General features: G+C 48.9%; 1 protein-coding gene across 4 annotated transcripts in view; it reads left to right on the top strand.

The window, feature by feature from the left end:
* The window catches only part of LOC309633367 (uncharacterized protein), a 68,540-nt gene that overhangs the window by 31,011 nt on the left and 14,761 nt on the right, over positions 1 to 22,768 (top strand). The window lies entirely within an intron of this gene.

The raw sequence follows: 22,768 nt of genomic DNA, 5'->3' as shown, positions 1-22,768 counted from the left end.
CCATCCTGCACTCCGCGTCGTCACGCTGAGCCGGGGCGTCGGCAGGGCGGGGTAGCCGTGCTTGCTCCAGTGGCAGCCTCTCTGTTGAAAACTGACAAGGAGAAAATTAAAGTCTCTCCTGTTTTCTGTGTCTCTCAAATGCCCCATTGCTTGGTAGCTGGTTAAAATGCATAGTTCCCTTGTCAGGCTTTTAGCAGCTGTGAAGATCCAGTTAATGTACGTCTCCCTGCCTTTGCCCTCTTGGCTAACTAGCTGGCCGTACTTGCTTTTCTTTTTGTATGAAGCTTTTCCTTCTGTCCCTTTGACAGCACAGTGTCAGAAACGATGTATTGTCTTCACAGATGTTCCGTGTTGCAGAGCATTTGCTCTTCAGTAAACATAGTGACGTGAAGGGACACGTTGCATGTGTCCAATCCTTTTAACGACTTAAGGTCCAAGATTGTTTCTTCTCAGTGGAATGACCATCGACAGAAAAGATTGGTCAACTACTAGCAATTTGAGAGTTTGCTAATCCTGCCGGAATGGGAAATTCTAAGTGTTTGGAAATAGACGTTTCCATCCGTCGAGATTCACTGGCAGATCCCGAACCATGCAGTTCTGACTCGGGGAAAAGGAAGGCTGATTGCGCTTCAGCGTGTTTGTCACGCCTGGGAAACCCCTGGCGGTGGTGTCCTTTCTCCTCCTGGGGAGGAGAGTGGTCCAGCCTCAGAACTGGGGAGACGGGCAGTCTTGCTCTCACCCTCTCCTGCATCTCTTCTTGGTCCGCAGCTGACGGGGACTTGCAGCTGAGAATCACTCACTGGCAGCTGCAGCCTCAGACCTTCTCCCCGCGTCACTGGGAAATCGCCGAGAAGGCAACTCAGAGACTCCCAGCTGCACAGACGCTGCCTCAGGAACACGCGGCCACCACCCTGCTCAGGGCTGAGAACCCGGAGCAGGATGTGAATTTCCCACCCAAACAAACCCAAGGGAGATCCCTCCTGAAGTCTGTAGGAAATTTGTTTCTGACCCACGGGTCACAAAATAGCTTGCTATGAATTTTGATTGGCTGCCAAGTCATTGCTAATTCATCTCTGACTTTGACAGAAAAAAAATTAAGTGTTAAAGAAATGAACTGGGGGCTTCCCTGGTGGCACAGTGGTTAAGAATCCTCCTGCCAATGCAGGGGACACGGGTTCGAGCCCTGGTCTGGGAAGATCCCACATGCTGCGGAGCGACTGAGCCCGTGCACCACAACTACTGAGCCTGCGCTCTAGAGCCCGTGAGCCACAGCTCCTGAGCCTGTGCGCCACAACTGCTGAAGCCCTTGTGCCTAGAGCCCGTGCTGTGCAACAAGAGAAGCCACCACAGTGAGAAGCCCGTGCATCGCAACCAAGAGTAGCCCCCACTTGCCACAACTAGAGAAAGCCCGCTCACAGCAGTGAAGACCCAGTGCAGCCAAAAACAAATAAATAAATAAAAATAAAGAAATGAATTGAGCAGGAAAAAAATTTTTTTTTTAAACGAGCATGATCCTACAGCTGCTGGAAGTCTAGCAGAGGGGGTGGTAAATAAACCTAGGAAGCAGGGTGTGTTCATTTTCAGAACTTTCTGCTTGAAGAGGAGTCTGGAAAAGTGCGAGATTCATTCTGGACGATCAGTCTTCTATGCTGACAAGGGAGTGAACTGCTACGGCCAAAAACAGGCGAGACCAAATTCACGATGCTATGAGAGAAGGACCCGTCAAACAAACCCAACAGCGACCTCCCTTGGGGTTGAGAAACTGAATCCCAGGTCCCCGGCCTCCCCTGCCGTCCTACGGGGTCGCCGGCCTACCCTCCCATCCTGCGGGGTCCCCGACCTCCCCTCCCGTCCTGCGGGGTCCCTGGCCTCCCCTGCCGTCCTGCGGGGTCGCCGGCCTACCCTCCCGTCCTCCTGGCTTCAGGGGAGCCGTCTTGGTTTTGTCCCCACTCATTCCTCTCATTTCGTCCTCCCCGTACTTTTTTCCTGACTTTTCTCTCCTCAAATATTTTCTCTCTTTCTGCTAGTTGATATCTATTACATATACACATTAAAATACATTTCAGAATTCACAGTTGAATCATCACACATCCACACATCTGAAACGCAGTCGCGCATCCTTTCTGGGAATTTATGCTGCCTGATGGGCAATGTTGATCTGTCCTCTCCACCAGCATCCCGGCCACCCGGGCCCCTGCCTTCTTTCATTGTAAAGGTTAGAAAAGAATCTCTCAGCTTCCCAGCTTCTCTGGCAGCGACGTGGGGCCTGAGGAGTCTGGCTCCAGGGTAAAAACCTGTCTGCGGTTTCTCAGGCCCGATATGGCCGTTAGAAAGGCTTTCCCTGGGAGACCTCGGGCGTGAGCCCTCCCCCACGAGACTGGTGCACGGCCGGGCTGCAGGGTCTAAAGGGAGCATCTCCCCCGCAGTCCGGTCCCTTTGCGCCGGCTCCCTGGAGAGTGAGACCCCCATGTCTGCACTGACCCAGCCTCTTCCCCAGTGGGAGGGAGGGGGGAGATGGGTGCTTGCAGCATTGCAGTGGGTGATTACAGGCTTCACTGTTGCTCCTGGTTGCTTTCCTTGGCTGCTTTTTAACCCCTGACAGCTCAGTGCTCTCTCCCAGCTCAGCTGAGCCCCTGACAGCCATGCCACACAATTTTGGGCAATCAAATGTAAGAGGAAGTCGGCCAGATGGTATATGAGAAAGCGTTTACATGCCTGCTCAGGCAGGCAGGGAGTTGGGGGTGGGAGACAAACGACATTCTGCCTTCATCCTGCCTAGAAGACAGATATGATTGCTGGCGAGGCAGCAGCCATTGTGTGAACATAACGTGAGAAGCCCAGTCCTCAAAGATGCTGAGAAGAAAGGCCGAAGGAGCCTGCATTTTGATAACACAGCTGAGCCACTGCAAAGCCTCCGGATGCCTCTCCTGGTACTTCTTGTGCAAAGACCAGAAACTTCTATAATGATTTTAAAATGTATCCACAAACTCTTTGATTCTCTTCCTATCAGAAGGTAAAGGCTAATACCCTTGCCTTCAATTATGGGGCAGCTCTAGCTTCTTGCTCCTAATAGAACACAGCAAACAGGGTGTGGAGGCCAGGTTACAGAGGGTGATGTGGCTGTCTCTCTGTCTCTGTCTCTCTCTCCTATGCCTTGGGGGCCCTTAGCAGACACATAGGATGTCCAGCTGACTGAAGCCGCCGTGCTAGAGAGACCACATTTTTTTTTACCATGAGCACGATCCTACTGCTGCTGACCATCTAAGGGAGGGGACGGTGAATACGCATCGGGGCTGGGGACACATAGTGGAAAGTTGAGAGCCAGGGTTTGGATTACTCAGGATTTAGCGTGAATCATTCCCGGGGGCCTGGGGAAGAGTAACGAAGGCTGCTAATTAGCCTGCTAAACAGTTCTCTGTGACTGGAGGCTGTTCGGTTGCTGAGGCAATTATCTCTTCTATGATGTATGAACCTATTTACGTGATCCACGTGGGCATCCGTGACTGGTTAGCCCCGGAGCACGGGCCTGACATCCGGGCTAATAACACACTGTGGAGTCTGGTCCTGCTGCTTCCTTCTGTGCCCGGGTCGTCGGCCACCCCGTGGTACAAGGTGGCCGCCCAGTCTGGAAACAAAACTGTCTCGTTATGTAGTATTAATAAATTATTTATCATCTGTTTATCTGTGCTGCCGGAATTTGGTGGCCACCCTGCAGACATTCTGGGGGGTGTCTTTACCAAAACTCAGCGTTCCAGCCCTCAGTCCATCCCACCTTCTCTGAGAAGTGCCCGCTCCATGTGGGTGGAGACTGTCACGTGACTCGCCTGCCGGCCTTGATGGCTGAGCAGGGGGTGGACCCTGGGTTCAGAGCAGGGCCACTTAGGGACTGTGTCCCGGCAGGAGGGAGAGACAGCCGGTGGGTCACGCGTGTGGCGGGAACAGCGACAGAGGAGCCGGCTGGCTGTGCTTCCCCGTCCTCTGCCTTGTGGGGAGCTGGGCTCTGGACTTAGGGGAGGAAGCAGGAGAGCACGAGGAGGCCGAGGAGGTGGCCCGAGGGGACCCTCCGGAAGGCAGATGCGCTCTGCTGCTCAGCTGCGGCCCCTCCTGCAGCCTGGCTGCGTCCCTGCCTCCAGCTCCCGGGGGCACTGCGTCCTGGTCCCACGCGCCCCGGTGCCTGGGAGGGTCCAGTGGTTTCTGGTACTTGCCTCCAAAAACCCTCCGGAGCATAAGTAGCCTAACTTCAGCTGCAGGAGAGGAAAAATCATTTTCCCTCTGCCCCTCTGAGTTCTTTGCCGAGACTCCTGGAAGAAAAGCCAGGCTGGCGAGCACCACGGACAGAAGTGTGGTGACCTGTTTACCTCGTGCGTACTTGGCGGGTGCCCGGGGAGCAGGAGTGACTGCCCCAGTGGCTTAGGAGTCGGGCTCAAGCACCAGGTTAAGAGGGAAAGGGAGGGGGCAGGACTCTGGGGGAGAGTAGATGATTTCTGGGAAAGATGAAAGGGCCCTTACAATGGGATGGGAGGGGTGATGGTTTGTGACAGAGTTCTCCCGGTGCGGTGTCAACTTCTAGTCACCTCCCCTGTGACAAGTCCGACCCCCTGGACTGATGAAACTCCCGGGGAGGGGATTTATGACAACTGAGGTCCTTCAGGGGAGGACCAGTGTCTGGCACCAGATAAGGAGGTTCAGGGAAAGCCTCTAGCTGCGTCGCTGTTTTTCAGGTGCCTGCCTGCAGCTCAAAATAATCAACACACCAAAGTGGCATGTGCTGGGGGGGGCAGCATATTCTGCCGTCTCCCCAGGGGCTGCCATGTCTCGAGGGTTAGGAAGGGACGCATGGATAAGGACAAATCTGTTGTCACCGCGGTGGAAACGTTTAGGAGCACGCTCTCCCAGAAAGGCACCAACAGCACCATTTGTGAACACAAAGGGCCGTGCGTCTGTCCTGCTGAGCACGGGAAGTCCCTCTTTCTACTCCAAAACTGACCTTTTTTCTAATAGAAAAGAGCTTCCCTGAGGTGCTGGCAGAAGAATCTGCTCTTTGAAAAACAATGTCGAATGCTCACACTCCAGTAGATCTTCACTAAGTGAACAGTTGTCCTCAGACACCCGTGGCTGAAGTGTCCCCACCAGGTACTGGCACTGCCCTTTACTAAAACGATCTCCACACAATATGAACCACAGAACGGCTTCCCCAGGCTTGATACTGCGTGCAGTACCCCAAACCACCTTTTATTTGGTGTTTCTGGTGTGTTTTCAGTGGTGAGTAGAAGGGGGCAAAACGTGGCTTCCTACTTCTCATATCTTATTTGGGTCCCTTCTGCTTTATCGCTGGTAACCTTATAAGGCTGGGCGAAAGTAGGAAACAATGGCAGAGGACTTTAAATCTGAATGTTTAAGGCAAGAAGGACGGAAAGAGAAAGCTTACAAGAAGCAGAAAGCGGGGAACAGGTGGGTGAGCGGGTTCTTTAGGGCGAGACCGCTTCACCCCAGAGTCAAGCACGTGGTCTGGAACAGAGCAGGAAGCGGGGCAACGTTTGTGAGACTGACGGAGCGAGCGAACAAAGGATTGGTCAAAGGAAGCCCAGAAGACTAGCTTCCCCACTGCTAATGGGACGTGGATTCGTTTCCGTCGAATTTCAAGTATTAAATCCTGAGTTTGTCCACTCCAAGTAGACTCTGATGTGGCCTCTGGATACGAAAAGTAAACTCCTGAAAGCTTGTCAGGCTCCACAGTTGATGCTCTTATGCTATCTTGGATGTAGATACAAGTCACAACCCTGACGCCCCGCCGTATGCCAGAGGAGGCTTCCCTGTGCCTTCAGGTGAGCCCTGGCTGTGACCGCCTGTGTTCTGACGTCTGCCCTACGGCCTCAAGCACACAGGGACAGGAGTGAGAGGCAGACCTCTGGCCTGGTCTCCAGGGTGGCACCAGCCTTGTCATGGGGCGCGGGGACCACTGCCACCCCTTCAGTTACCGCCTCTGGAGGAGGAGGCCGGTTCCTTCATCGTATCAACAATAACGAGTCCCAGGGCTGCAGGAACGACAGACTGTTCCTGAAGCAGTCAAGGTGCTTATTTGAGAGAAGGACAGTATCCTTCCGTGATGAATGTGGGCACTTCCTCAGAGCCGAGGGTGGGGTGTGTGTCCCCCTGGAGGGGGCACAGCGATGGGAGGTAAGCCACTCGGAGGGCTCTGTCCTCAGGACCGCCGCATGGTCAGTGTGGGAGCCAGGCGCAGGGAGGGGACGCCGGAGATTTTGTTTTAGTTATTCTGCCCGAAGGAAAATGGTACTTTGTTCACTGTACTGAAGCTTAGAGAGCCATGAAGATGGGATGGTACCTGCCCTTCTCCAACTGTGGCAGACACGGCCGCCCTCCTTCTGCAGGAGGGGAAACTGAGGTCCAGGTGGGTGGAGCTTCTGTTCTCAGCAGAGTCTGCAGAGGTTCACATAGCACCACATCCAGCAGACTTACGTCCCTCCCCTCCTCAACTGCTCTGATCATTGTATCTGAAAATCCACCCCAAAGGGGAGAGATTAACAGAAGGCAGTGAAAAAGGTGCCAACTTCTTAAAATAATTTACCACGATGTGTGTGTGTGTGTGTGTGTGTGTGTGTGTGTAAGTGTGGGTGGACGCAGGTCTGGCTTCTGCGAGGCTGTGGTTTGGTGGTGAGCATCCGTTGCAGCCGGCGACCTGGGATCGGCTGCCTTGCCTTGCCAGCTGCGGCATGTGAGCCGAGGGCTGGGATGGCAGAGATGGGAGCTGGGGGCGTGGGGGACTGAAGAAAAAGCTCCTAAATCACAGCTCTGTCGGCCAAGACACACTTGGAGTAAAATCTTCACATTTAAAGAAGAAACCTGTTTCCTTGTTGATACAGCGCCCCTATCTGAACCCACGCACTGCCCAGAGTGGCAGGTGAGGATGAATTTTCATTCAGGGCTCATGCTGCAGACCGCCAGGAGGGCCGCTGAGACCACACGGAGAGGTCATGTCCCCCTTTGCCGTTTCTAAAAAGTGAAAACCGAATCCATTTGAAATCCATAGATAGGAGTCTGCAGCACTCCCCGCAAGAAGAGCTAAACATTCCTTGGGACCCCGCTTATTGATATTCCCAGGGATTTGTGACCGCCGCACCGCTATCAGCGCTTCTCAGACGAGCCCCTGATTCAGGGCGACAGGCCCTCACACTGCCTTTCTGCACGGCTCTCAGCCCCGTGACACTCATCAGGGCTTGGAGGAGTTCCCCCCAAATTCAGAGGAGCCTTGCTTCTGCTCACTGTTAAAGGAAGAGGACACAGAAATTATTCTACTTAGAAGAGTTTCTGGAATTTGGCTATTTATATGGTTTGATAGTTTTAAGGGAATCAAGTTGATTGCCTTAAATCATGTTGACTAAATCACTGGCTAGTTCAGTTAAGCGATCAGCTTACATCATTGTCCGGTTGACAATCAAATCAGTTCACTGCTTTTGTCTGGGTTTCTTGTTTTTGTTTGTTTTAGACCTAGTGTAGGCAGGGCTCAAGTGAAGCAAACCAGACAATCTTGTCAATGCTTCCAGAATAGAAGTGGACAATAAATTTAAAAATGTGAGAGCCGTGTGGAAAACAGAGCCTCATTAAAGAATTAGATGGGATTAAATGGGTTACGTGCACGAGAAGGAAAAAAATTAAAAGGCTATTCTTGCCAGGGAATCAAGTCTCTGCAGAAAGTGATTGTGTGGAGGGTCCCTCTGGGCCTTGGAACAATTAGCTCTCAGAAAATGAGAGGACAGCCTTGTGTTTCTAGGGATTCAGACGTAACGGGTGTGTCCTGCCCCTCAGGAGGCCGTTCACTCCCTCCAGCCTCTCCGTTTTTGGCTGCTTGACCCTGCGGGCCAAACCCAAGCCCTTGAGAGTTCAAGATTTTGAGTCACAGAGAGTCTGAATAAAAATTGGATTCTTGGAAGACATTACTTTTGTAAGATTCTGCCCCAGATGTACTTCCTGGGGTGCTTTCTGTCAAAAAGATAGTAATAAAACAAAATCCTTCTCGGTACTGAGAAAAGGCAAGAGCTAAGCGGCTGTATTTCCGAAGGTGGGCGCTGGGGAGGGTGCTGCTTCTGTCCCTTCACCGGCTTCTCTCTGAGGACAGAGTGAGCAGCGAGAGAAGGCGACCAGGCTGACCCCGCAGCTGCTGGGGCATCGTCCCGAGCGGAGGCGAGGCTGGGGGCGGGCCCAGGGGCACGTGGCCACGTGGCGGGCCAAGGGGAGCGCCGCTGTCGCCGCACCTGCTGGGTGTGGGCCGGGGCGTGTGTCGTTAGCCTGATGAGAGGCGGCCTGACGAAGGTGAGCAAGGGGCGTGGGGTGAGGAGCCGGGACGGGGCTGGGCAGTAAGTCAGCCGGGAGGGCGCGGGCGCCCCGGCAAGGAGGCAGCTGCTTCCGTCGTCCGGTAGGAGACGGGGCGCGTTTGGAGCGAGGCCCAGAACACCGTGGAGCTCATCCGCTGGCGTGGCCCTCCCTCGTCAGGGGAGACCCGTCTTTGGGGAGATTGCCTGCGCTAGCCACCCCTGCCCGCCCCCGGGAGGAGCGGAGCCTGGGCCCAGCCTCAGAGGCCGAGCCGGGCGGCTTTGGGCTTCGGGAGAGGCCAGGACTGACCGAACGCGCCGGGGCAGTGGGCTTGTTCTCCTCCTTGGACACGGCTGAAGGCGGTCACCAGGACGGGGAGAGAGAGTGAGGGTGTGAGGTCTTGAGGCAGAGGCGCCCCTGAAGCTGGGAGGCCGCGCTGGGCGGCAGGGCCCTCGAGCACCTGCCTGGTGGCGGAGTCCCCGAGCAGAGCAGAGGCTCCGTGCAGAGGGACGGCGTGCTCCACTTGTACTGTCTTGTAATCCGACGGCTGTGTGCGCTGCAGGGCGGCCACCGACAACTACGAAGAGGGCCCTAGGACGGGCGCCTTGTCTCTCTGTGGTCCTCGTGGCCCAGCTCTCACGTGGGGCTCCTTCTCGGCCCCCCCCCGGGACCGGCACGATGGCCCATCCCCACGTCCCTGCAGCCCTGGGAACCTCAGCTTTGTTTTTGAATCTGAACCTGGCAGACTCGGGCCACTGGTCATCGATTTGGGAATATTTAACGGGCTGTGGAGACGGTGAACAGAAAGCACGGGTCCACCTTCCTGATCAGAGGAGGCAGTTGTGCATGAAAAAAAGGACCGGAGTTCGCCAAGCCTTGCAGGATGAGAAGGGGATATTGCACGAGCGCTGTCTTGTCAAAGGGAAGGTTTTAAATCTCAAATGCTGCAGACCCAGCAGAAAAGGAGGCACATAGACCGCATCTTGCTAGCTTATATTTTCAGCCACTTAAAGGATGTTCTGTATGCTTCTGTTGATTGAGGGAAGTGATCAAGAAGGCTCACGCAGGGTTTGGCATCTTCAAAATGGCGATGGTGCTTCTGAGAACGCCCAGAAAAATTAAATGTGCTGTGAAGGATAAATTACAGCTGGACGTGAGTTGTTAAAACGTCATACCTCTTCCCCAGCAGCCTCCTTCCTGCCTCATTAAGCCAGCTGACTGGCTCTATCGAGACAATTACGACGGTGATTTACTGCGTTACTGCTCGGTTGTTTCTGGGAGCTGAACGGGGGTGGTGGTGCCCCATCTTCTCTGTCTCGTGGCGGGGGATGCTCAGGTCTCAGCTGCAGCATTAAACACGGCACCAGAAAGCAGAGGCACAGGAACGCACTTTCCCTGCTGTCATGAGCTGAGACATAAAACGAGATTTATTTGCAACAGTCCGATAGAGAAAACTGAGTCCTGGGAATTGATGTCCCAGAAAGCCTTTCAAGTCAGCCAGGAGTTACTGCAGGATGTGAGTCACAGAATAGGGAGGGGTCAGAGGAGAAAAAAATTGGGCCTTGATACCTTCTGTGGCCACTGTTGAGGATAAAGGGATTGACCAGTTTGCACAATGTGAATCACTGTCTCCGTTACAGACTGCCCTATCCACTCTCTCCTAACAGTTGGATACCTTGGGCCCTCATATTGGTGCCGTAATTCAGCTTTTTAAAGATGCTATTCTTCCGCAGACTTGACGCCAGATAAAACCCCCCGATGGCTCTCTCCTTTTCCCGAAAGTTTTCATCCTAATAAATAATTTCAAATTATTGTGATGGTTCTTCTAGCATTTCACAGTTCAGTTCTTAAATTTTCTGAAAGTTGCTATTGGAATTTGAGGATACAGCAATCCCCAGTTCATGTTTTTAAATTCCTGTGGAAGTTAGACGTTTATGTTGTTTCGTTTACTCTGGTGTTTGTTCAGCAGCCAGTATTTGTCACAGTTTTAATGTGTATCTGGCCTTGCTGGACTGCAATCAGAGAAGATACATGTGATTTTTCAGTTGGCGCAGCTTTGCTTCCAGAGTATCGTGCAAGTCTCTACGTGTTTGCACACTGCCGAAGGTCGCAGGTAAAGCTAAAAAAAAAGTGGAGGTTCATGACTGCACGAGGACTTTGCAGAGTCAGGGGACCCCTCCCCTGCAGGGCTGATTTCAGGGCTTTGGAATAAGCCAGGGTCTGAGCTCAGGACAGCTGGAGAGTGAAACCAGCTTCGCCGCTGAATCCTCTGTTCCCCCCCAAGGCAGTCCCACCCCTGCTCCCCCTGCCTGGGCAAGAGAGTCATTGTTTCAAAAGTTACAGCAATCGGGACACCCCCTCCTGCTCCTGCGATTTTGTCCCTAATTTATAGCCACTTCCATGAATAACCAGATGATGACTTCCAAAGAGAAAACTTTGGACAGCTTTATTGCCCCCTCCAGACAGGAATGAGGGTGGTGGCAGCCTTCACGGTAGCTGGCACATGGGACTGTCACTCACTGCCGTGTCAGCTGCAACCACGGTGGCCCCCGGGAAGAGTTTGTGTCAGAATTGTGCGATCATTTCTTCTGCTTGTTGTGAACATGTACAATTTCTCTTTCCAGGGAAAGTGCATGAAGCTTTTGTGTAACTTGCTTAGTAGTCACAGTTTGGTCATTTCGTCTTATTTTCCCAAGAGAGGAGGGAAAAAACCAGTAAATTGTGTGTTAGGTGACAGAGTCTTTCTTTGGCCCATAAAGGGTAATTGGATCAAGAATTTCTCAGAACATCGATGTTGACTTAAAAATTCAAGTCTGCACTATATTTATGTTTCCTTTTTTTTTTTTTTTTGGCCGCAACACGCAGCATGCGGGATCTTATTTCCCTGACCAGGGACTGAACCTGCGCTCCCTGCAGTGGAAGTGCAGAATCTTAACTGAGGGAATGGCAGGGAAGTCCCTGTTTATCTTATTTTTTGACCCATTGCTCTACTTGAATAAGACCCTCAAGGTCAATTTTTTAACTAAGAATCTGAAAATATTTTCATTGTTTCATTATCGCCCGCCTCTAAGTCCGAAGGATATGTACTGTTCCCTGCTTTCTTCTTCCGTGCCCCAAACTTTGTCTTCCTATAGTTAGGCCACGTTGACTTCGTTGACGGAAAAAGATGCACAACCGAAAAGTTGAGGACTATGTTTTATTTGGCGGACAAAACTGAGGACTTAAGCCCAGGACACAGCCTCTCAGACAGCTCCGAGGGTCTGCTCCCAAGAGGTAACAGAGGAGCCAGGATGTACAGGAGGTTTTGCAGCAAAGACCAGGTAGTCGGAACGTCAAAAGGTTACTATTAATTAAAGAGAACCAGAAATCTCAAGTTAAGGAATTCAGCACTTTTCTGTGTATGGGAAGATGCAAGAGTCTGGGCTCACTGGAATCATTCCTTGGATCTGCACCTCAGCTCTCTGGGGCCAGTGTCGTCTGCTTTCCCATCCTGAGTGTCCTCGGGGTGCACCATCGGGGAGGCGGGTAGAAGGAGGTGGGGAGTAGCTGCAGTGGCTGAGGGCTTGATGGCCGGCATCCTGTCTCCGTCCTGAGTTCCCTCAGGGCTCACCTTCCGGGCAGCTGTAATGTGATGGCTTGATGGCTGCAACATTCTTTGTTTACTGATATGGCAGGTGATACTTTTTCATTCACAACTTTAATAAGGCAGAGTTTCTATCCAGCTTAAACTGTATGAGAAATTTGAAGGGAAGTGATTGTGGATTCCATTCAGGAAAGATATCTGCATAGTCAGTTTTGTTTTCTGCTGATTACTAGGACTGATTTTTGTTTTGTTTTGTGCTTTGAATGTTATTTATTTATTTTTTTATACAGCAGGTTCTTATTAGTTATCTATTATATACATATTACTGTATATATGTCAATCCCAATCTCCCAATTCATCCCACCTCCACCACCCTCCCCCTGCTTTCCCCGCTTGGTGTCCATACGTTTGTTCTCTACATCTGTGTCTCTATTTCTGCCCTGCAAACCAGTTCATCTGTACCATTTTTCTAGATTTCACATATATGCATTAATATACGATATTTGTTTTTCTCTTTCTGACTTACTTCACTCTGTATGACAGTCTCTAGATCCATCCACATCTCTACAAATGACCCAGTTTCATTCCTTTTTATGGCTGAGTAATATTTCATTGTATATATGTGCCACATCTTCTTTATCCATTCATCTGTCAATGGATACTTAGGTTGCTTCCATTTCCTGGCTATTGGAAATAGTGTTGCAATGAACATTGGGGTGCATGTGTCTAGGACTGATTTTTTAAAAAGCTTTTATGTTGAAATAATCATAGGCTCACAGAAAGTTGTGAAGCTAACACACAGGGTTCCATGCTGTCCTCTCCCATCTTCCCCAGAAAGTGACATCTTAGGTCTCTGCAGCCCAGTATCAAACCAGTCAACTGGTAACAGTCTGGGAGCCTTACTCGGTTTTCACCAGTTTCTACAGGTGTGTGTTTGTGTGTGTGTGTGTGAGATTGGCCTTTTCACTCAGCACAGTGCCCTTGGGTCCATCCAAGCTGTGTGGTGTTCATCATATGGATGGTTCCAGAGTCCATTTAACCACTCATTCTTTGAAAGACATTTGGGTCGTTCGCAGGTTTTTGTGATCACAAATTAACCCTCTATGAACATAGGTTTTTGTGTATGTATTTGTGAACATGAGTGTTCATTTCTCTGGGATAAATGCCCAAGCATATGGCTGTTATGCTCTTGGATTGTATGGAAAGTGCACGTTTAGTTTTATAAGGAACTGCTGAACAATCTTCCTGGGTGGCTGGACCATTTTCTATTTCTACCAGCAGTACAGGAGAGGAACATATTTTCCCAGGAGCATCTTCTGTTCTGGCCACACGTCCCTGGATGTAGCCAGGTCCCTCCTGGCTGGAGTAGTGGAGGGAGAGGGGTCTTGGAGAACGGCTGGGCCAGGCAGCCCTCTTGTCCATGCAGGGGACAGTGCACATCACCTGTGGGCAGCGTCAGGCCTCACCTGCTGGGATCACCGTATCCTCGGGGGTTTCTGAGCGTTACTGGGGGTGGTTGGTCTGGGTGTGTCTGCACAGCTCTGACACGTGGCCCCGCAGTGATCTGGCGGGCCTGGGAGGCTCGATGGTGTCCACGGAGCCCTGTTCCCCCCAGGCCTCGGCCACGGTCTCCTCACTGTCACCCTCGAGGAACGAGCCCTCCCAATGCCGGGCTGCGGTCCTTGCCCACGTGGGAGGACATGGCAAGCGTCCCCTGGAGCCCCTCAGGGACCCGTGTCCTCACGTGGCCGTCTAACCTGCACTCCCCACTGGGTCCCGCCTCATCCACGAGCTGGGCAGCAGGGTGGCCATTGGCCGCCCTTTCCACTGATGAGTCTTTCTCAGTCTTGACACTCACACAAAAGTACGTGCTGGCTGCCCTTCCTGTGGTAATCCTCTAATGTGAATAGAAGCTGCGGAAAGAACTCACCTGCCAGACGGGAATCTCAGCTTAAGCCTGGAAAGGACCCCTGTGTGCGCCTCCTGTCTGATCACCTGGGAAAGGACACCCGTGCACCGTCCTCCCACCTGATTACCTGGGAAAGGAGCCCCATGCACCGTCCCCCAATCTGATCACCCGGGAAGGGACCCCTATGCACCATCCTCCCGTCTGATCACCTGGGAAGGGACCCCCTTGCGCCGTCCCCCATCTGATCACCCAGGAAGGGACTGATCACCCAGGAAGGGACCCCCGTGCACCGTCCCCCTGTCCGATCACCCAGGAAGGGACCCCCGTGCACCGTCCCCCTGTCTGCTCACCCGGGAAGGGACCCCCGTGCGCCGTCCCCTGTCTGATCACCTAGGTAAATTCGCCTGGTCTAACTCTCTGGGTCACTGACTCACTGCTCCATAACTGCTCAAGGCTGTTCCCCTGGGGGTAGTATTAGAACAAAAAAGAGGCATTTTCCATTGAAGGGTGGAGAGCCAGTTGGAACCTTCCTTAAATTCCAGTAGGACAAAGAAAGCTCCTCCTGTCTTAATCTCTGCCTTCTTGACTTAGTACCTGTGCCACTAGTTGGGATTTGCCTTATTTAGTTAAGGTGCAAATGCCAGTTGCTGTAACAAAGGTCCCAAGGTAACAGTGGTTTAAGCGAGGCAGAATTTATTTTTGGACCCAGCTGTGATGCAACAGCACCACGGTGAGAACCCTTGTCTTAGGGACATGGCTTTAGAAAGCCTTAGCCCACCATATGCTAGCAATCTGTCTTGGCTTTCATTTTGTTCTGTTCTGGGAAATTTTCTAAGGCTAGTGTCCTCTTAGGTGAAATTAGGGAGGTATCAGTGTGCTTCCAGTAAATTAGAATTAGAATTTGCTCTGGTCTGAATGTTTGTATGCCCCCAAATTCATATATTGAAAATCCTGCCCGATGTGATGGTGTTGGGGGGGTGGCGTTTGGGAGGTGCTTAGGTCATAAGGGTGGAGCCCTCCTGAATAGGATTAGTGCCCTTATAAAGGAGACCCCACAGAACCCCTCACGCCTTCTTCCATGTGAAGACACAGAGGAAAGGTGCTAGCTATGAATCTGAACGAGGCCCCCACCCCGCCAGGCTGGCCTCTTGATCTTGGACATCCAGCTTCCAGAGCTGTGAGACATAAATATCTGTTGTTTATAAGATGCCCAGAACGGACTGAGACAGGATGTAAGGTGCTGTGGCTCCGTTTGCCATTTAAGGACGGAATGAAACTTTGTCACCCACCAGGCATAGTTCTGCAGGAGCTGTTACCAACCCAGCTTCAGTCCTGAAAGTGAAGGCTTCCTTGTCTGGGTTTTCCCAAGCTGTATAATAACATGCAACATCCCACTAACCCAGAGGAAGGAAGGAAATCTGTTCAATTAAAGACAAGTGTAATTTTGTACAATTAATCATAGTCTTAAGTGAAATAAAATAATTTGTTTTTAGTAAGAAGAAACCAGTAATTATTTGGTGAGAGAGGAAAAACCACCCGTTAGCACATCGTGTTTACTTTGAATGTGGGGAGACACACTGCAGCTTTTGCTGTTAGTCTTGGGCATGAAATACTGTGTGTTAAATCTTGTCATTTCTGGATCTGACAGTCTGCTTGGATGACAGATTAAACATGCAGTTTGGCATTTCAAGACATAAATCTCAAATAATCAGCCTGAGAGGATGGCGCCAAACCCTCCCTGGAGGTTCCTAACATGAGGCAGTGACCTCCTTAACAAAGTCAGTGTAGTGATGTGACTTGTCTCTGGTTCAGCCAGGAGGAGCAGGAGAAGGTCCCAGCTGCTGCAGTAACCACTCAGAAGGTGTGTCCTGTAAATCTGGAAAACCAGCCTCTGGAAGTTGTCCCCTGGAAGTAGGACACGCCATGTGTCAGCCGTGCCCCAGGGGCACCTTATATTACTTCAGGGGGCTGCTGGGCGTCACACAGTTTGCTCTCTGACAGAAACAAGCCGAGTTCCAAGTTCCTGTTTCCCTGGATCTGAGAGACCTTCAGGTCCTTCTTGGGATGTTATGGTCACCTCTGTTAAAACAAACATTTCACAGCGAGTCACACACACTTCTACATTTTTGTTCCACCTCTAGCCTCTATTTTACTCTTCGTCTTTCCAATTAGACAGTAAAAGCCTTGGGAGGAAACTTCTCTTCTTAAGGTGGTACATATATACAATGGAATCCTACTCAGCCATAAAAAGAATGAAATATTGCCATTTGCAGCAATAAGGATGGACCTAGAGATTATCAAAGTGAAGTAGGTCAGACAGAAAGATATTTAATATCACTTATATGTGGAATCTAAAAAAAATCATACAAATGAACTTATTTACAAAACAGAAAGAGACTCACAGACATAGAAAACAAACTTACGGTTACCAAAGGGGAAGGGCGGAGGAGAGATAAATTAGGAATTGGAGATTAACACATACACACTACTATATATAAAATAGATAACCCACAAGGTCTTACTGTATAGCACAGGGAACTATATTCAATATCTTATAGTAACCTATAATGGAATATAATCTGAAAACAGTATCTAACTGAATCACTGTGCTTACACCTGAAACTAACACAACATTGTAAATCAAATATACTTAAACAGAAAAAATACTTCCCTTCGTATACCTTGTTTCTCCCATGACACCTGGTACAGGTCCTTACACATACGATACCTCTTTACTGATTGTTATGTTAGCTTCGCTTAATACCATGGTTACTAAGCGTGTTCTCAGAGTCACCATGACACTTAACAACCATTAGGTGACTGTATGCAATTAAATTGTTCTTAATCAAGAATACAGAAGAATTTGCAACGTAACAGAACAGAGAATAAAAGATCTGGATTTTATGTGACGAGATATTTTAAATAGGGAAATAATATATACATTAAAAAAATATATAGAACTTTAATTTGTTGTATCTGCTGATATCTAATAAAGATCCTTCAAAGCAGAAAGCATCTGAGATGTTGAGCTTATGGGGCAACGAAGGGAATTTTGTTTTATTTAAAAGAAATCAATTGACTTTATTTTTTAGCAGAGTTTTAAAGACTTGAGAAGATAGTTCAGAGAGTTCCATATACCTCTGCCCTTCACAGTCTGCTCTATTATTAACATCATGCATTAGTGTGGTGTATTTGTCACAATTAATGAACTAATACTGATACAGTATTAGTTTACGTTAAGATTCACTCTTTGTGTTGTACAGTTTTATGGGTTTTGACAAATGCGTGTCACATATCCATCATTACACTATCATACAGAATAGTTTCACTGCCCTAAAAAACCTACACTTCAACAATTCATCCTGCCTCCCTAACAAAGGGAACTTTTTAATATCCCTGCTTGTCTGTGAGCTGGAGGAGCCTGGCTTCTGGCATCCAATGAGGTCCTCATCATGCTTCATCCCTTGTTGGCGGTGAGTCGGTGAGTAAGCGACTGTAACCTTGACGGCCTCTTGTGCGTAACGTGAGATCATGGTATCTTCCTCTCAAGGATGTTATGAGCACAAACTTAAAGACATTCCCATATAAAGCACCTAGCACCCTGCCTGGCAGTGTCAGAGTGCTCGGGTTACAAGCAACCCACACCAGCACTGCCAAGCTGAAGGGAGAAAAGCGTTAGAATAATACTGGGTCCCCCGCATGATTGAGGAAGAGGTTAACAGCCAAGTGTCAGGACCGGGGGCTCTGGGCGTCCCGGCAGCAGGGGTTCCTGACTGTTTCCTGGGCACAGCTGTTCCCCTGGGTGAGTGGATTCATCTCCACCTCTCCTGGCTCTTCTCAGGAGTGAAATTCACGGGAGACACATGCGTATTTTTGCGGATTAGGTCACCTGACTTTACAAGGCTGGAGGGTTGGCGCATCACTGGCAGCCTGGCCAGGACCGTAAGGAGAGTGGGAATGCCATTCTCTGTAGGAAATGGGAGGTGCTGTTGCCAGAAGGAAAAGGGAAGGTGTGCTGAGCAGACAGACATAGCGCCCCAGTGCACCAGACATAGAGGGTGCTAGGAAGTGGTGATCTCCTTTTGGTCTGCCATTTTGACGATGTGTGATTTATACCTTAGTGTGAAACTTGCAGTGTGTGTGTGTAACATGATAGTTTCTAACCAATTGCAGTTGCTGAGCTAAGCACCTTCCCCCTCCCCTTGGCTGTCTGCTGTCTCGTCCTTGCTGCTCTCCACCGTCCAGCAGGGACTGTGGCATCTGGCTCACAGCCCCCCTCCTCTGTGACCCTGTTGCTGGCTTGGCTGACCCCCACGTCCACGTGGTCACCCCACCTCACCAGCACTAGCCCCTCACTCCTCCAGTCCTTCATGTCCATGTCCTTCTCCTCCTCCATCTCCCCCTCAGCCCTCTCTTCCCACAGTTATCTAAAATCCTCAGTACATCCCTGATCCTCTGGTCACCACTGGCCTCCCAGCCTTCCAGCTTGCTTTCTCAATGACTCAGTGTGTGTTTTACCCTGTGTTGTCTCTTTCTGCTTTGCTTTCTTCTTCTTATTCTTTTTTTAACTTTTATTTTATATTAGAGTATATAGTTGATTAACAATGTTGTGTTAGTTTCATGTGTACAGCAAAGTGATTCAATTATACATATACATGTATCTATTCTTTTTCAATTTTTTTCCCATCTAGGTTGTTACAGAATATTGAGCAGAGTTCCCTATGCTATACAGTAGGTCCTTGTTGATTACCTATTTGGTTTTTTTTGTTTGTTTGTTTGTTTGTTTGCTGCACAGCACAGCATGCAGGATCTTAGTTCCCCGACCTGGGCTCAAACCCGCACCCCCTGCAGTGGAAGAGACTGTCATTCCTCCCTTGTATAGTCTTGCCTCCTTTGTCGTAGATTAATTGACCATAGGTGTGTGGGTTTATTTCTGGGCTTTCTATCATGTTCCATTGATCTATATTTCTGTTTTTGTGTCAGTACCATACTGTTTTGATGACTGTAGCTTTGTAGTATAGTCTGAAATCAGGGAGCCTGATTCCTCCAGCTCCTGTTTTCTTTCTCAAGATTGCTTTGGCTATTTAGGGTCTTTTGTGTCTCCTTATACATTGTAAAATTTGTGGTTCTAGTGCTGTGAAAAAGGCCATTGGTAATTTCTTTTTTAATAAATTTATTTATTTATTTATTGTTTGGCTGTGTTGGGTCTTCGTTGCTGTGCACGGGCTTTCTCTAGTTGCTGTGAGTGGGGGCTACTCTTTGTTGTGGTGTGCAGGCTTCTCATTGCGGTGGCTTCTCTTTGTTGCAGAGCACAGGCTCTAGGCACACAGGCTGCAGTAGTTGTGGCTCACGGGCTTAGTTGCTCCGCAGTATGTGGGATCTTCCCGGACCAGGGCTGGAACCCGTGTCCCCTGCATTGGCAGGCGGATTCTCAACCACTGTGCCACCAGGGAAGTCCCGCCATTGGTAATTTGATAGGGATTGAATTGAACCTAGATTCTTTCAGTCACTCTCTTGTCCACTGAATTTCCTGAGTTGTTCATTTTCCACAGCTGCCTGGAAAAATGACCCAGTACACCTGGACTGCAGATTACTTCTGTAGGTAGGTGACGCAGTCGTCAGCCTTGAGTGGACCCTCAGTGAGTCCAGCGACCCCACGTGTTTCTCGGGTCTGCTCATACTCCTGGTCTCTGTGTTAAATTGTTCTATGAAAATACTTTTAAAAAAAATCCATGTCCTCTTGGTTTTGCTCTGAAATCCGTTGACTTTTCTCCATCCTCACTACAGCCACCCCAGTCGAACCCCCCATAATCTCACACCTGGGTTACTACAATGGCCTGCCGTCTGGTTCCCACATTTCATTTCCCTAGTGTTGCCAAGCTCGTCTTTAAAAAATCTCATATGGCTTTCTCTTTTCTTTAAGATCCATTCCAAAATCCGCCACGTGTCCTGTGAGGACTGGTGTCATCGGGCATCACCACGCTTATTCCTCCTCCTCGTCTGGATTTACCATCCCCTCCCCCCCAATCTTCAAGCACCATGGCCCAATATTCAATTTCTGGATCAGTTTCCATCCCACATCAGTGCGCAGCCAGGTGCCCACACCTCTCTTCTGCACGTTTAACCCCAGCCCCATGGCCCTCCTCAAGTGATTAACTCTTTCTCTCTCTTAAATGTCATTTCCTTAGGGACACTGCTCCTGCACTTTGCTTTCAGAACATTTGTCACAACTAGAAGTACTTACTCCACGTCTGTCTTCCCCACTAGAATTAGCTCTATGACAAGAACACAATGACTGTGGTTTCCACAGCTCCCCAGACCCCAAGGCCCCCAAGGGGACACAGTGAGCGACCCTCTCCTGACTGTGCATCTGTGCACGTGCTGCCTAGGACCCACCCTCAGGGGTCCCACTGCTGCCCCGAAAACTGAGGTCTTGGCTTCATGCACAGAAAATAGACTTTTCTCAATTACAAATTTTTCCTCCAATTATTATTTTTGCACTCTGGTTTGGGTCCTCACAAATGCCTAGGTGATTCCCCCAAATTAACAAAGAAGTACCAATCAAATGTCAATAGAAAACTTGAAAATAGCTGATCACACATAGTTTTGGAGTTAGCCTTCCCTCCTTGATGTGGACCTGTGTTTGTGATATATTATTTAAAATATTAGATATGCATAATAGGCAGTATGTGTTTTCTGCTACTAAGGTTATTCTTAGATTATGTAATGAAATTAATATATTGCTATTTTGTGGTGCTTCCCACAGAAATCCCATGCTTTTGAGGTGCTGTTTATACCACTGCTGTAAGGCTGGTTTGTGTTGACATTTCTCCTTTACAGACAAGACGAGGATGAGCTGACCCTTTGGGGAATTCACAGCCAGTGCTCACGGTGTTAAGCACATGTCATTTTTGTTTGATTTACCACTTTATCCATAGCTTCAAAACAGCTCCAAGAATTCTACATAGGGAGGATGTGCTATGTGTTAATAGAAAAATACACTTCACCATGTATTTCAGTGTCATTCTGAGGACCGGAACTTTAGAAACATATCTGAGATTAATCCTTTACAAATAAAGAAATGTGTCTGAGTTGAGTCCTCAGGAAACACATACTCTTTTATCCATTGATTTGAAAGGAATGAAAGGGGTAGAAGTTAGAAACCAGGAAGGTGGTCGATACATTTTGTCTGAGATACAAGAAGGAATTGATAGATATTGGAAGAAAGAAAAAAAAAACTGAGGGAAAGAATGCTTTTTAAATGGAGAAACTAGAAGAATGAGCTAAGATGAGACCATAAATAGTGATTACGGAGCCGTGGTTCGCAGTGCATGTGCTGGAATTCCCACTGGAAGAAGGTCCTACTAATTATTGATAATGATGAGGTAGATTGACTCATCTTCTGCTTGTGAATCACCTCTCATGAATGTTATTTTCCCCATTTCTCTAAAGACACTTTTACCTGGGGAGTTTAATAACTTACTCAAGATAACACAGTTTCTGGTACAGCTAGGACAATCTAATTCTAGTTAAATGTGATGCTGTGTTGCCAATCTCATATTTATGTATCGAGTCTTGCCTGAAATAGCAGACTAAGTCTTCACTTTGACTGAAAGAGTTCATATTTTAGTTTGTCACCTTCTACGCAAATTCTTTTACACTGATTTACTCTCTCTCTATTCAGCAGAAGGGGGAAAGGATATTTTCCAGAGTGTTGGTTAAGGATCAGCCACTTTACATTTGTTTAGTTTTAAATTACTACAGTCTAGGGGTTAGCCTAATAACATAGCCAAATAAATTAATATGTCACTTTTTAAAATTAGAAGGTGAATTCTAGCCCATTTTTTTCCTGCTCATCAGTTGTGTAGGGACCCATAAATATTTGCTCCTTAAATTCCTAACTTAAGCAAATCCTGAGCGCTACTTCCCAGAGGGGACAGATTCTTATTCCATGTAAGAATTGGCAGCTGTTTCACTTTTTACAAAATTCATGTATCTCTCCTCAGATATCATCACCTCCTATTCCATTTCCCTGCACGTTGTATGTTACATGCTGCGCCAGGCCCATTACTAGTTACTTGGAACAAAACATTCACAGATTTCACAGGGCATTGAGCTCAGCTACTTTGCGAAGAGAAAAGCACGGTAGTCTGTCCAGGAGACTAGACGATGTCCGTTCGGCATTGATCACAGAGCTCTTGCTTGGCACTCCCCGGGGAGGGTGGGAGTTTGTCTGAGCTGCTGGGGGTGCCTGCCCAGCCCGCCCCCTCACACAGGCCCCGGGCCCGGCCCTGCTGGGTGCGTGTGGCAGTGATGGCCCCTGAAGCCATCACCGGGCTCACATGTGCACGTGGTCCATGTTCGGGCTCCTGGGGGGAAACCCCAGTTCTGCCACTCGCTGCTGTGCGATCCGGACACTTGAACTTCTCGGGGCCTTGGCTTCCTTGTTCACAAACACGGGGCTAATAGTAGTATTCTACAGCGTAGTTTGTTGTGAGAATTAAACACAACTGAACAGTGGGCTTGGCATGCGGTATTTAGGTATCCAGTGAGCATTAGCTGTTTTTTTAGTAACGGCTTTTACACACATACACACTCACAAACATATACACATACATGTACACATATACATACATATAATGGTGTACACACACCTATAATATAATAATACCTATAATAAAATGTTATCTGTTTTATGTGTGGGTATGTGTGTGCATTTGTACATATAATAGATGTACACACATATACCCATGTGTACACATATTCATACATGTGATGTACACATGCCTATAATAATACATGCCTATAATAATATCTATTTTATGTGTATGTAATAGATATACACACACTCACATATACATATGTGTATACACAATATATAAATATAATGTACACATGCCTATAATATAATAATAGTACCTATAATAAAATGTTATCTATTTTATGTG

The sequence above is a fragment of the Balaenoptera borealis genome (genome assembly GCF_965194805.1).
Source record: "Balaenoptera borealis genome assembly, chromosome: 8".
Classification (NCBI taxonomy): Eukaryota; Metazoa; Chordata; class Mammalia; order Artiodactyla; family Balaenopteridae; genus Balaenoptera; species Balaenoptera borealis.
Note: the sequence above shows the minus strand (reverse complement) of the source record. Positions and strands in the feature narration are given on the sequence as shown.